The sequence below is a fragment of the Megalops cyprinoides genome, chromosome 9, assembly GCF_013368585.1.
Source record: "Megalops cyprinoides isolate fMegCyp1 chromosome 9, fMegCyp1.pri, whole genome shotgun sequence".
NCBI classification, from domain to species: domain Eukaryota; kingdom Metazoa; phylum Chordata; class Actinopteri; order Elopiformes; family Megalopidae; genus Megalops; species Megalops cyprinoides.
Genome location: NC_050591.1, coordinates 37343547 through 37357058, shown reverse-complemented (window position 1 = coordinate 37357058; position 13512 = coordinate 37343547).

Sequence of the window (13512 nt, the reverse complement as noted above, 5' to 3'; positions counted from 1 at the left end):
TAAGCAGCATCAGGTCGGTAATGGCTCCTACAGCACAGTGTCCCCATCACTGTACTCAGGCCACGCTTTTCCAGAGCAAGGACCGCTCCCGGCTAGCCCACCAGCATGACTTTCAGAAGGAACAGCTTGATTTGCCTGGGATGTCTCCCTTCCAAGCTGTAACCAGGCTCTGCACCACAGGACCCATGTGGCAGGAGACATTCAGGAAGACAGTATGGCTGCTGGGCTGTTTGAACACTAACTCTGAATTTTGTTTTATCCATCGCATGCTGCCCTGAATGCAGGCATCTGTTAAGTCACATCAAAGAGAACAGAAAGGATTTGCTGCCTTTGTTTGCTTTTTCAAAACACGAAAAATGATCCTTCACCAGGACAAAGCAAAGTCCATCATAAAAGTCTCTCCGATAGTACATAATAACTTTCTCAGTACTGGGGTTGCATAATTTGTCTATAATTCCCTACGTTTTTTTCCAGGAAGTGGAATCAACAGTAAATATGGAGCCATTCTCAAAGCTAAAAATATATGTGCATCTGAACAAATTTCACTCACAGCACTGTGCTTTCCTGTACCTCCATCTCTTACTCAGGCATGGAAACACACACACATACACACATACACACACACACACACACGCGCACACACACACACTCACACACACGCACACACACACACGCGCGCACACACACACACAAACAGGTTTCAGGTACAGGTGTTTTAGGGGGCTGTGCGCAATGGAGTGCCACTGACAGAGAGGTGACATTGAGCACGATGAGCTGTTTCCATGGCAACACCCGCCATGGGCCAACCCCTCCCCTTGACTTGTCTCCAGCATCTGCTTCTGTCACAGACGTCAGGGCGTCTGAGCAACTGCAGACACGAAGACGAGAAACAAGCAGGAAGGGCATTTTGCAAGAGCACAGTTTTCAGAGGAAATGTCTCCCTGTCACCTGCATCTGAATGTTCACCCAGTTTCACGCTGATATACTACATGCACATCTGCATATTACACAAGCAGAGAGGAACAGGCTGGGGCCAGAGGGTAGTTGCATTTTATTAAACCACAGCTATTTCAATGTGGGCTTGCACTGCCTCAAGGAAGAACCAGCACAGCTGTAGATCAGGAAATTATTTAGAAGAACGTGTTGTATGACCAGGGTTAAATAATAAAAAAGTCCTGTGCTTCTTTGATTTCCTTTCACACACTTAAGCTCCACCATCCCTTTCTCAAGCTACAAGGAGGATGCAAGTCCAGCACACATGTTATGAAAAGCAATGAAGGCGAAACGCCTTTTAATCTGTGTCCAATTTTTTTTCTCCCTCTTTTAAAGAACCACAATAAAGGCGATTTAAAAAAAAGAAGCCGGTTATGACAGAGGCAGGAGGCAGTCACCTGATTGTAATCAAATGGCCGGGGGCCGCTGAGAATGACGTCAAGCATTCCTCCCGTACAGCAGGTGTTCTCTGATCCTCGTCTGCTTCAAATTGACCGTGTGCTCGCTCGCCCCTGAAAGGCCTCTCCAACATTTTCCATCATGGTCTTATTAAACGTCCCAGCACTGCTCGCTGTACACCCCCCCCAACCTCCCCACCCCACCCCCCGCTTGCTCGCTGTCCTGTACCCCCCCTCCCGGCCCGCTCGCTGTCCGCCTGCCCCCCCCCCCAACAATTTGCGCTGCCCCAGGTGCACGTAGCCCCCACAGGCCTCGCCTTCACAGAACATCCTGCTCTTTCATTCTCTCCTCTCCTCCCACTGTTGAGAGATACATCCTCAGGGATCACCCCCACAAAAAAGCAAGAGGTGTCAAAGCAATATGAAACCTGATATTTTTCAAAGTAGCTCTCAGTAGTAGTCTCAGTAATATGTCAGTTTGCTGGTACATACATGCCACTCTGTGCATGTTATGTTGATGACAATTTGCAGCAAATTTAGTTTTGCGACATATGCTACAACACATGTATGCAATTATATCAACTGTGTTAACACAGCAACTGTTCATGTTTTCAGGTGTATGTAGAACAAATATGAAAATATATTTCCTAAATTTCCAGAAGCCACAGAATTTCTCTTCTCTTCCACCCTCACTATTGTGGCCACCCCCAGGGTGAAGCCACATTAGTAAACTCTGAAGCATGCGTGAGGTCAGTCGCTGATCAGCGGAATGAATCCCTCCAAACTCAGTGGAGACTGCGGGAGGTCAGGCATGTATGCAAGGCATGCATGGCCATCAGTGGTCAGCATAATGCTAAGGAGCAGGGCTCATAACCGAAGGGTTTCTGCTTCAACTTGGCAGACGCTTTTATCCAAAGCAATTTACAAGAGAGGAAAGGTGCTTGACCCAAAATTGCCTCAGCAACTATCCAGCCGTAGATGATATAAAATTCCAGCCTCTGAAACAGAGCATCTGCTAAATGATAATTATCTGTGTAATGCAAGGCCAACATGGAAACAGAACCGTTTGCACTGATTTTGTGATTTCATGTGTAAAGCTGTGGATCAGCAGACTGACTCCTTTTTGGTTGTTTTGCGAAACGCGGTTGGGGAAAATGAAATGACAGAGCAGGTAGTGGCCTCAGTGCCCTGCGCGGGGCGATAACCAGCCACCTGTTCTGGCCATCAAGGCCGCCAGCTGCTCGCCGCTGGATCCTGCTTTGCGTGGCAGACATGGCGGGACGGGAGGAGGTCTGAGGAGAAGCAGACACCCAGAGCACACCCAGATGGAGCTCTGTGGCGTGATCAAACGCATCTCCTGCTCCGCCGCACCTCCTGCCTTCCTTTCTCCTCGCTCATTCACCAATCTGCGTCCGGATGCAGACCACAGCATCCATAATTCATCACACCGTTGGGAGAAATAAAAGAGGCCGGCCAGAGGCAGAGCACCGGGGAGATCTTTCATCCTCTCCTCAGCGGTCCTCAGGCTCTCTGTCAGCTCCGCCCCTGTGCGGTCCCTCTCTCTGCCTGCGTCTGTTCTTTCCGGCATTTCACTAGCTGTAAAAAGCTAAATCACAAACAGTCCATTTTTTATGCCTCAGAGCTTTGATGCTCATATTGTAAGGCCACCCTGTTTCAGAACTCACAGGATCACTGGAAAGTAATTAGAGTGAAGATCAGATTGTCCTTGGACATATTGTTCCCCCGATGCAATTGGAGCAAATAGTTCTTTGAAACTGAATGCTGATTTTCTACATAAACAAGCTGACATGCAAGACTGATCTTGATCTTGCATTATTTCTGATCTTATGCAATTCCTATAAAAACATGGAGAGCATGGAGTGCTCTTATGAAGATGGTTCTCAATAAAGTTAAACACCTTGTGTCTTCAATCAAAGGAAGAGCTAGAGAAGAGAGCATCTGACAATGACCTTGCTTCTAACTCTCTTAAACTCTACTATGCTGCTTGCATGAATTCTAATATAATGACACATATCACCTGTAAAAGAAGGGTGGCGTTGTATAGTCGTGGTGATGGGCTTTGACCCCTGAGGCAATTGTGGGAGAAGACATTGCTCACGTCAGACACAAAATAATGAAGTCTGTGAAAATAGGCACATTTTTACCAAAACAAAAGGTTATAAGGGTGTAAGAATTCTATAATGAGTGGAGGGGATATAGCGTCACTCAATCTCATGGGCCCCAACAGCCCTTTATCCACCATAATAATAACTTTGGGAAACGAAGCTAAGTAATACAGCAGTGTAATAAAGTGGTGTAATTGTGTAATAAAGCTGAGTAATAAAGCAGTGCAATACAGCTATGAAATTAGGCTATGTAATAAACCTGTGTAATAAATCCGGGAAGCTATGAAACTATGGAATACAGCAATGTAATGAAGTTGTGTGATAAGGCTGTGTGAACCACCACAGGTAAAGATTCGGATGCCAGCATGTAGCTAAACAGTTAAGAGATGTTGTCATTACTGCAACAGGCAAAGTTGCGTTCATGGCTTTTTAGAACAGTTCAAACATGGTCAACAGGTCTATTAATAGCAACCAAACGATATCATTCTCTCCCTTCAAGCCATTTAGCAAAGGAACCTGTGCATTTCAACACACTTTTAGGCACCCGTGTTCCCCTTGTCTGTCTCACATAAGGGTTAATCACAGCGGCAAAACAGTTTAACAAAATTATGCATGAGTTTTCACAGGTGCCATTCTATTAGATTTCCGATCATTTTAGCTCAATTCAGTTAAATTAAATTTAGTGCAGTTCAGTTCATTTGCGCTGAATTCATCTCAGTTCAAACCAAATCAATTCAGCTGTATTGGCTTGGCAGTCATGACGGAGATACATTCATACAGCCAAAGCACATGCGTCACCAACAAACGGAACTATTGAACTACAATTTGTCCTCTGATTGACCTTGCTGCCACTATCAGGAAGGTGGCAATGCTCATGACCTGATTGACTTGATGTTTCTGAACTCCAGTGGGCTCCTCCCACTGGATCCAAGAAAAGCTCTTCGTTTCCCCGATATTGCGTGGCTCATGTAACCTTTGTCACGCAATAGATTCCCCCTCCCTGAAACACATATGTAAATATTTGAGTGCACACCATCCAAATATGATTGTTGACATGCTCACTATCAAAAGGATTTTTATGCAGGTGTGTTTTCTGAAAAATAAAGCACATGGATTTTGGATGTTGATTAAATGTTTTGTGTATCTTTTTGATTGATGGATCACTGGTGACGGCCTCAGACATGCCTGAGTGACTGTGGCGGTTGCATAAGTCCTGCATCACTCCATTAGTCAGACAGGTGATTGGACACAGGTGATCTAACCGGGCGAACGTCAAGCCAAGTGAAAATCAGGACAGAAAAACACGAAAAGCAACAAATATGCCCGGTTTTTCAACACATCAGCAGGTCATTGGTACTTTAGGGGCTGCGCTGTCACTCTGCCCTATGCAGCAAGGCTAACATTAAATACTACCCCTGCATTCCATTCCTGAGGAATCACTTTTAATCTGAAGAATCCTCAGTAACCAAAGCCACAGTGCATTGGTACTGGTGCCACCAGAGCCAAGCTGAAGGAAGCGAGCTCCCTCTGGCAGCTGGTGTGTTCTGGCTGACGGTCCGATCACTGACGACCAGGCCGATCCTCTCTCTTCCTCACTGACAGCCATCCTCTTCCTCACCCACGCTCTGCCTCAGGGTGCTTCCTCACATCCTCTGACATCAGAGCGGGTTCTTATCTCCTCCTCTCCACACCAGCATTATGTCCTCACTGCCTGGGCTCCTGTGTGAGTCTAACAGCGATGACGCTGCTGTGTTTCGGATGAGGTGTTAAACTCCTGACTCATGATTCCATGACACATCCGGAGGAGAAAGGGGTTCCCCTTCGTCCTGGTCCAACTGGCTTCCTAAAGCCGGTTATCTAACTGTCTCCCCTATGCAACTGACTAAACGGATACCTACCCCTCCAACTCAAGCGTTCTGGTGCAAAATAGCCACTGTGTATCGCCCAGATCCATGCTACACATTGGCAGCAGTTGAGATGTGCCAAAACACAAGCATCACATCAGTAATGTTATTGCAGGACAGGGAAACTTAAGCGTTTGACATGCTGTGCGTGTTTCTAATGTTGTCTGAAACTGTTGTTAGGGTGCCCTCTATTGACCACAGCTCAAAATTACAAGCAGACACACCTAAAAGCCTTTGGGGGAAGTGGTGTAGAGGAGGGGTCCAAAGCAATCACCAGGTCTGATATGTCAGAACTTCAGGGATTGGATTTTGCGACCCGGTTGGGGTTAAAGCTTGAAATCATATTCAATCAATCAGAATTTTAACATCAGGATTACTCTGGTCTGAATATGAATTCAGTAATCCTATCTTACATTTAATCACTATCAAAAGCTGCTGTAGAATTTTTCCTTTTTTTCACATCAGGATTATGCAGATCCAAAAATCACCAGATAAACCATTGTGCAATACCCAATGACAGTGTTTCAGGCTAAGGATCTTGTATACTTGGTAAATTTATAAAAATATTTATAAAAATAACTTACATGCTCCATATTTGCCAAAACCTCTATCACAGTGCAGGCGAACTGTTGATCTTGCTGTGGCATAGTGGTACATGTAAAGGTTTGAGAGGCAAAGGAGAGACATGTACTGACAGCTCTGGAGGACTGTCGCTCTTAGCCTGGCCAGTCAGCGGTACATTGTGAATGTAATGATAACTTCAACCCGTTACTCAAAGTTATATTGAGCTGAGAGATTGAACACCCCCTCAGTCTATACAGAGAGACACTCATAAACAGGAACAGGACTGAAGTATGCAATCCGCCAAGTGCCTTCAATCACAGTCCAAAGTGCTGCAGTTTATAGCATATAATGACCTCATTCCAGAGGTGTAATGTACGTGGGCCAGTGTGCTGTAGTACTTTATTGAATTGTTCCTGTGGTAGGGCTGAGTCTCAGGGTGCTTTCACAGGCTTAGCTGGAAGTACAAACGACTTGCTTTGCTTTGCTTAAAAGGGAAAAGTTTGTGTCACACCCTCCGTAGCAGCAACAGCAGATCTGGAGCTGCATATTCAGGTTCTAACGCACCATCGACGGTACAGGCAGTAGATAACATCCCGCAGGAGCCCACAGGATCTCAGGAATTAAACTGTGTACGTGGTGTGCAGCACTCCCAGCGCTCAAACCCCCCAATCTGAAAACAAAGACTCCCGCCTCAGCCAGCTCTTCATATTCATCAGATTGTTTCCAGATTGTCACCTGTTTGGGAAAAAAAACTCGACCTTTCCTTGGGCGAGCGATTATGGCGCAATCAGAAAGGATAACACGAGTGATTTCCCCGAATCTCGCTCCCCCGCTTCCCCCCCCCACACCCCCACCGCACCTCGGTGAAAGAGTCTGTGTTCTCTCTGAGGGACTCTGTTCCCTCATATGGCTGTGCAATGCTCCCGCAGTACCCATACTGCTACAGCTGTGTGTGTGTGTGTGTGTGTGTGTGTGTGTGTGTGTGTGTGTGTGTGTGTGGGGGGGGGGGGGGGGGGGGGGGCAACAACAGAGCAGCTGCCGAAAGGCCTAATTAGCTCCGGGCTCCTGACGCTCCTCTAATTCAATTACTGGCACAATTTATCTACACAGGCAGCGCAGGGGCTGAGCTGACACTTACTGACGTCACCCCTATCTCCCAGAAGGCTTTGCAGCGAGAGCTGTGAAAACAGGTCTGTGGAAAACGCTGGAGGGGGGTGTGTGTGTGGGGGGGGGGGGGTTGCTGGCTGTTTAACTCTGCAAAATTCCCCTGAAAGAATATTTGTCCAACCAGGCACTGCAGAGATAAAGCGTGAGAGAGCCAGCGTCACGGCCCCGGGCTGCTGGGAGGCCACGGGGCTGTGTTCGGGAGATCCGACTGAAGATCGGGCCTGCCTCAGCTTTGATCTCAGCTCTGATTCCCAAACACAAGAAGCCCCTTTTTCACGATTAGAGACACCTCCTCTGGCCCCGTTACAAAACCCCACCGCAGAACCTGATCCCACAGACACAGGTCAGGGCAGCGCCATGCCAACTGGACTCAGATCAGTGCAGTGCTGATGACCTCATAATGAACAGCATGTCCTGTGCTATGCATTCAGATTAGAAACAGACACATGGTGTGCTATACATACCATGTGCTTCCACACATGTGAACACTCTCTCTCTCACACACACACACACACACACAAACACGATGGATCCAGCACATTATATCAGCAGGCTGTCACATGGACAGGGATTGTGAGTACTACAATAAGCTACTTGCCCATGCTATCTTGCGTTAGTGAGGTTTGGGCAGAAGGTTATTGGCTCACTGCTCTTGCAGTGGGTGTTGGGAGGCCCATGGTCCCTCTTCGACCAAGCAGCATGTGCCCCGGTGTCTCAGCCTCTGGTCCTTCCAAAAGCCATTTCTCATCTGCTCAGACTCAAGGTCACCTCAAACATCCAGCTGGAAGTCAATGAAAGGACTGTGCTTTTTACCGAAACCCCACCATACAACAACAATGCCTATGAGAGGAGAGAAAAGAGAAAAGGAGCGAGAGCAAGAGAGAGGACATGCTATCAACCTCCCATATATCCATATCTGCATTCTGACCCGACAGAGAGAACAGCACTGTGTATATGTATGTGTGTGTGTGTGGTGTGTGTGGTGTGTGTGAAAGTGTGTGTGAAAGTGTGTGTGTGTGTGGTGTGTGTGAAAGTGTGTGTGTGTGTGGTCTGTGCGTGTGTGTGTGTGTGTGTGGTGTGTGTGGTGTGTGTGAAAGTGTGTGTGTGTGTGGTGTGTGTGGTGTGTGTGAAAGTGTGTGTGTGTGTGGTGTGTGTGGTGTGTGTGAAAGTGTGTGTGAAAGTGTGTGTGTGTGTGGTGTGTGTGGTGTGTGTGAAAGTGTGTGTGAAAGTGTGTGGTGTGTGTGGTCTGTGTGTGTGTGTGTGTGTGTGTGTGTGTGTGTGTCTCCTTCCTTAGGCACCAAGCACAAAGAGCACTCTTACGTGATTGGCTCAGATGCGTGACAGTTGATTTCTGGACCGATTACAGGTAAGTCCTCCTTGCGTGCAAAGATAATAAGAGACACGCCTAGATGTGAAATCACAGCTGTTATCTCACACCATCTCTGGAACAGTGGTGGGAAACTCAAACGCACCAGCCGGGGAGCCTGGGGGCCTGTGAGGGCCTGACATTAGAGGGTCAAGAGGGGTGGGATGGGATGGAGGGAGAGAGAGGAGAGGAGAGAGAAAAGAGGGATGGATGAATGACAGGAGAGAGGAGGGGAGAGATGGATGGCATGAGAGAAAGGTGAGGAGAGGAGAGGAGAAAGGAGGGATAGATGGATGGAGGGAAAGAGGAGGGGAGGAGGAGAGGAGAAAGGAGGGATAGATGGATGGAGGGAAAGAGGAGGGGAGGAGGAGGAGTGCAGCGGTGCATACGCAATGCTCCCATCTGTGCCCCTCTGCAGATGTCCCACAGACGTCTGAGCTGTCCGTCTCACCACGGGGACCGCGAAGAGCCCCGATGACGCACACAGCCACAGGAGCAGGAGCGCATGTGTGTGTGTGTGTGTGTGAGAGAGAGAGAGAGAGAGAATGTGTGTGTGTGTGTGTGTGTGAGAGAGAGAGAGAATGTGTGTGTGTGTGTGTGTGTGAGAGAGAGAGAGAGAATGTGTGTGTGAGTGTGTGTGTGAGAGAGAGAGAATGTGTGTGTGTGTGTGTGTGTGAGAGAGAGAGAGAATGTGTGTGTGTGTGTGTGTGAGAGAGAGAGTGTGTGTGCGTGTGTGTGTGTGAATCCCTTTCTTTAGAGAGAGTGTGCGTGCGTGTGCGTGTGTGAATCCCTTTCTTTAGAGAGAGAGTGTGTGTGCGTGTGTGAATCCCTTTCTTTAGAGAGAGAGTGTGTGTGTGTGTGTGTGTGTGAATCCCTTTCTTTAGAGAGAGAGAGTGTGTGTGTGTGTGTGAATCCCTTTCTTTAGAGAGAGAGTGTGTGCGTGTGTGTGAATCCCTTTCTTTAGAGAGAGCGTGTGTGTGTGCGTGTGTGTGAATCCCTTTCTTTAGAGAGAGAGAGTGTCTGTGTGAATCCCTTTCTTTAGAGAGAGTGTGTGTGTCTGTGTGTGTGAATCCCTTTCTTTAGAGAGAGTGTGTGTGTCTGTGTGTGTGAATCCCTTTCTTTAGAGAGAGAGAGTGTGTGTGTGAATCCCTTTCTTTAGAGAGAGAGAGTGTGTGTGTGTGCGTGTGTGTGAATCCCTTTCTTTAGAGAGAGAGAGTGTGTGTGTGAATCCCTTTCTTTAGAGAGAGAGAGTGTGTGTGTGTGTGTGAATCCTTTTCTTTAGAGAGTGTGTGTGTGTGTGTGTGTGTGTGTGTGTGTGTGTGTGTGCGCGCACTCCTGGGCTGTGGCTGCCAGTCTGCAAATGACGCACTACAGACCAGTGTGGGGGGGGGATCTATCAGAGGAGGTGAATAATTAGCACGCTATGGAGACGCAGTCAGTGTGAACCTGCAGCCCCACTGAGTTCGGCATCAGGATCCGCTAACGCGCCTGCAGACAGCACTCACCCTGGGCACCCCGTTTCTGGAACACAGGGGGACACAGGGACCTGCTGAGAATATGTGAGGGGGGGGGGGGTTGTAAGCACCCGCGTGCTGATTTAAAAAAATATATGCTTTCTGAGCATAAACAGACATTGAGCACAACCTGCTGAAGGCTACAGACCTGCCTGAAAGGAAGCAAACAGCATCTGCTGGAAGCTGAGGACAGATCTGAGTTTTTTCAGCTCAGTAATCCTCATTTAGTGGAGAGTTAAGAGGAATAATCATTTTGTTCTGTGCATCACATCATTTAAAGTCTGTATTAAACACTCCACCAGGTATAATGATAGTGTATATTTTTATGTGGAGTCAAAGCAACAAATGTCAACGCTGGCTTGTATGTGACCGCATGTGAATTCCACTGACCACCCGAAGTGCAGGTCCACTCTGGCGCGCGACCCTTAGGAAGGACAGGGTGAAACACGAAGGGCCGGCCTGCAGAGAAGTCAGCTGCCAAGCAGGGCAGTTTGGGGGAGGGCAAGACGGCCATCTTCCTCAGCCCAGGAGGAGCCTGTGGAATTATACAGAACAATGAGCTTGCATCAGACGTGGAAAACTGGACCTCAAAAATATTCTTCAGAGGACAATCCTGCAAAAATAGACAGAAACTAAGAAGCAGTGCAGTGTATAGTGTCTGCTCGGTCCCCTTTTCACTGACCATCACCGGGCTTCAAAGCAAGTATGACAGCGGTAGCAACAGTAACCAGGGAGGGGTGGGGCATGGAAAGGTCAGTGTGAGGGGATATGGGTCAGAGGTCATTTTAAATACAGTATCTACTGATGTTCACACATCTGTACACACCTCCTTTAACAGTGCTGTGTAATAACGCAGGCAGTGGCAGTGGCTGTGAGAGCTTCTCTTTTGCTGGCCGGGTGCAGTGCAGTGCAGTTTCACACTCCCGGTGTGGTGTCCTGTGTCAGCTCTGGGTCGTTTGAAAGGTGTGGATTGCTTTGAACATACACAGGTATACCTGACCCCAGACCCATTCCAGCGGGGTTGGAGGTCACTACCGCGTACGAACAACACCCATCGTGTACACGCGAGTGTGTCCGTGTCCTGAGCTGGTGGTATAGGCCCTGCAGAAGCTGCACAGCTCAGATGATCTCTCTAAAATGCGGGCGGAGGCTGACATGACTGTGGAGCTCAGTGTATGCGGGCCTTTATGATGTCACAGCAGACGCTGAGAGGCTTCAGATCACACAGGCACAGCTCTGAGGGCCAGGTGCGGTGCTGTCTGCTTCAGCAAAGCGAGGTTGACGCTTCTGCCTGCACTGTGTGAAAATGGCCTCTTTCCCTGCCACGCTCCCAGCTAAAGCAGCGAGAGCCATCTGTCCGCGGCCAACACTTTGATCTATCTATAGGTAAGCTAATTCGCACACTGACAGTCATGGCATGGTGCAGTAAAGGTACACTCAGCGGAGTGCTCCACCGTGCAGGTCAGGTGGATGGAGCAGGCTGGGTAATGGAGGTAATTTGATTTTCGGGGCCGCGTGGTGCCCATGATAGACTCTAATGACAGAATCTCCCTCCACTCTCCACCAGCAACATTCTGAGGGCTTTTTGGAGCTTTCAGGTACGGCTGCATCTTTCACATCTAATTTCCTAATATACTCCATTACGCATCTTGTTCTGAGCAGGGGGGAGGCGAGAACCGTCTGAACAGGTAAGAGGTGGCGTTTGGGGGTGTGAGGGAATTGAGTGAGTCAGTGTGACGCAGGAAACAGAGTGTTTGGCTAGACCCTGTGGAGATGTTTAGAGCTGCCTTTTGAAGGCCACTTACTTTGGTTAGACTTTATGCATCTAACCACAAACTTTCCCAGAGTTTCACTTTCCACTGCAACAAAAGAAAGCCTAACTCCCGCTGGTACAGGCACACACGGATCCATACGTATCTCCACACACACAGGCTGCTGTGTGTTCGGCGCTCATTCAGCAGACCCTGCGCCCCCATCACGTCTCCGGGTCTGTTCCCTTTGCACTGCTGAGCAATGTTCTGGTGAATCGGTGCTTCAGAGCAGCGGCAGAACGAGACATTCTCTTCCTATACGCCGGGCAGGTTGCATTTAACTCAATTTGATGGTCGCGCTTGGCAGCTCTCGGGGTTTAATAAGCTTCAGAAGTGGTGGGGAGCCCCCATGCAGGCCCATTAGCAGCGGCGGCCGTTAGGCAGCCCAGAGACACGATGTTCCCGCAGCCCTGCAGACGAGGGCCTTGTTTACAGAACACACTGACGGTCCTATGGTCCGGATAATGGCCTGTCATCACACAGCGCTTAATTGACTCACACACACACACATTTGCGCTGCACGGTCAGCAGCCCAAAGAGGGGCTCCAATGGGCGCATAGCTCTGCATTGCCGCTGTGTTTGGTCACTGTGGTGTTAGTCATGTGATGGGCTCTGCAGCTGGGCCTCCATCAATGAGCACAGATCCGCCACAAAGACCGGCTGAAACCCGAGGGAAACGCTCACAGAGTGATACCGGACTAACAGGAACCTCCACACATAACGAACCTCCACAGAAAGGGCTAACTGTGTCTGTGCCTCGGTGGCGGGTGGTTAAAAGAAGCATACGGGCAATGCACAATTTTGAGAACAGACACTCCGAGATTATATTATATATTATAATAATGTCCGAGATTGCAGGCTTTCTCCCTCACTCTGAGTACTGGAGCAATTTTATGCGAGTTTTATTTAGTGTCTCCATTCTTCCCAAAATCCTGAGTTTAATGGAACACTTGCTAACATCAGTTAAGACCTTCAGTGCGGCTAAGACTGAATCTAGGACACACATAAGGCTCACTTTAAGCTCAGCACTGCCCCCCTCTGGACTTTCCAAGAATGGATAGTAATTTCACTGCAGGCAAGCTCAATATTCTCTGAGCAGTGTCACTTGAACTTTGTTCACGAACAGATTAAACAAAATTTTTAAAAGCTCAAGAGAATTTTTTTGTCAACGATCTTATCACTGTGTATTATTTCAGCATGACCAAAAACAATCAGCACACAAAGGAGGACACAGACACAACCCCCGAGCAGAACGAAGCTGCAGTATCAGGTTTCCCCATTGACGTCATCGCTCCCTTCAAACTGCCGTTATGGAATGAGGCCCTCAAAACTCATTGTACTAGGTCACTTGGGTGTGCTTCGCAAAATCTGAAGAAGAAGAAAAAAAAACTAACCATTTTTTAACCTGTTTTTCAGATGATGAATACATGCATTTCATGGCTGCACCAGCACTAAATGAAAAAGGTCCTGTCCAATTATAGACCAAGATACATCTAAATCAAATTTATCAAAAGCTAAGAAATAAAGACATTCTTCTTGTACATTAAACTTTTAATGAGTCTCGTGGAATAGGGGCCATTAACCGTCAAAGAAGTACATAAGGAGTGGCAATTCCTCCCTGAGAAAAACCAAAACAGCGCAGTGGTGTTTGGCCGAATGCATCATGTCA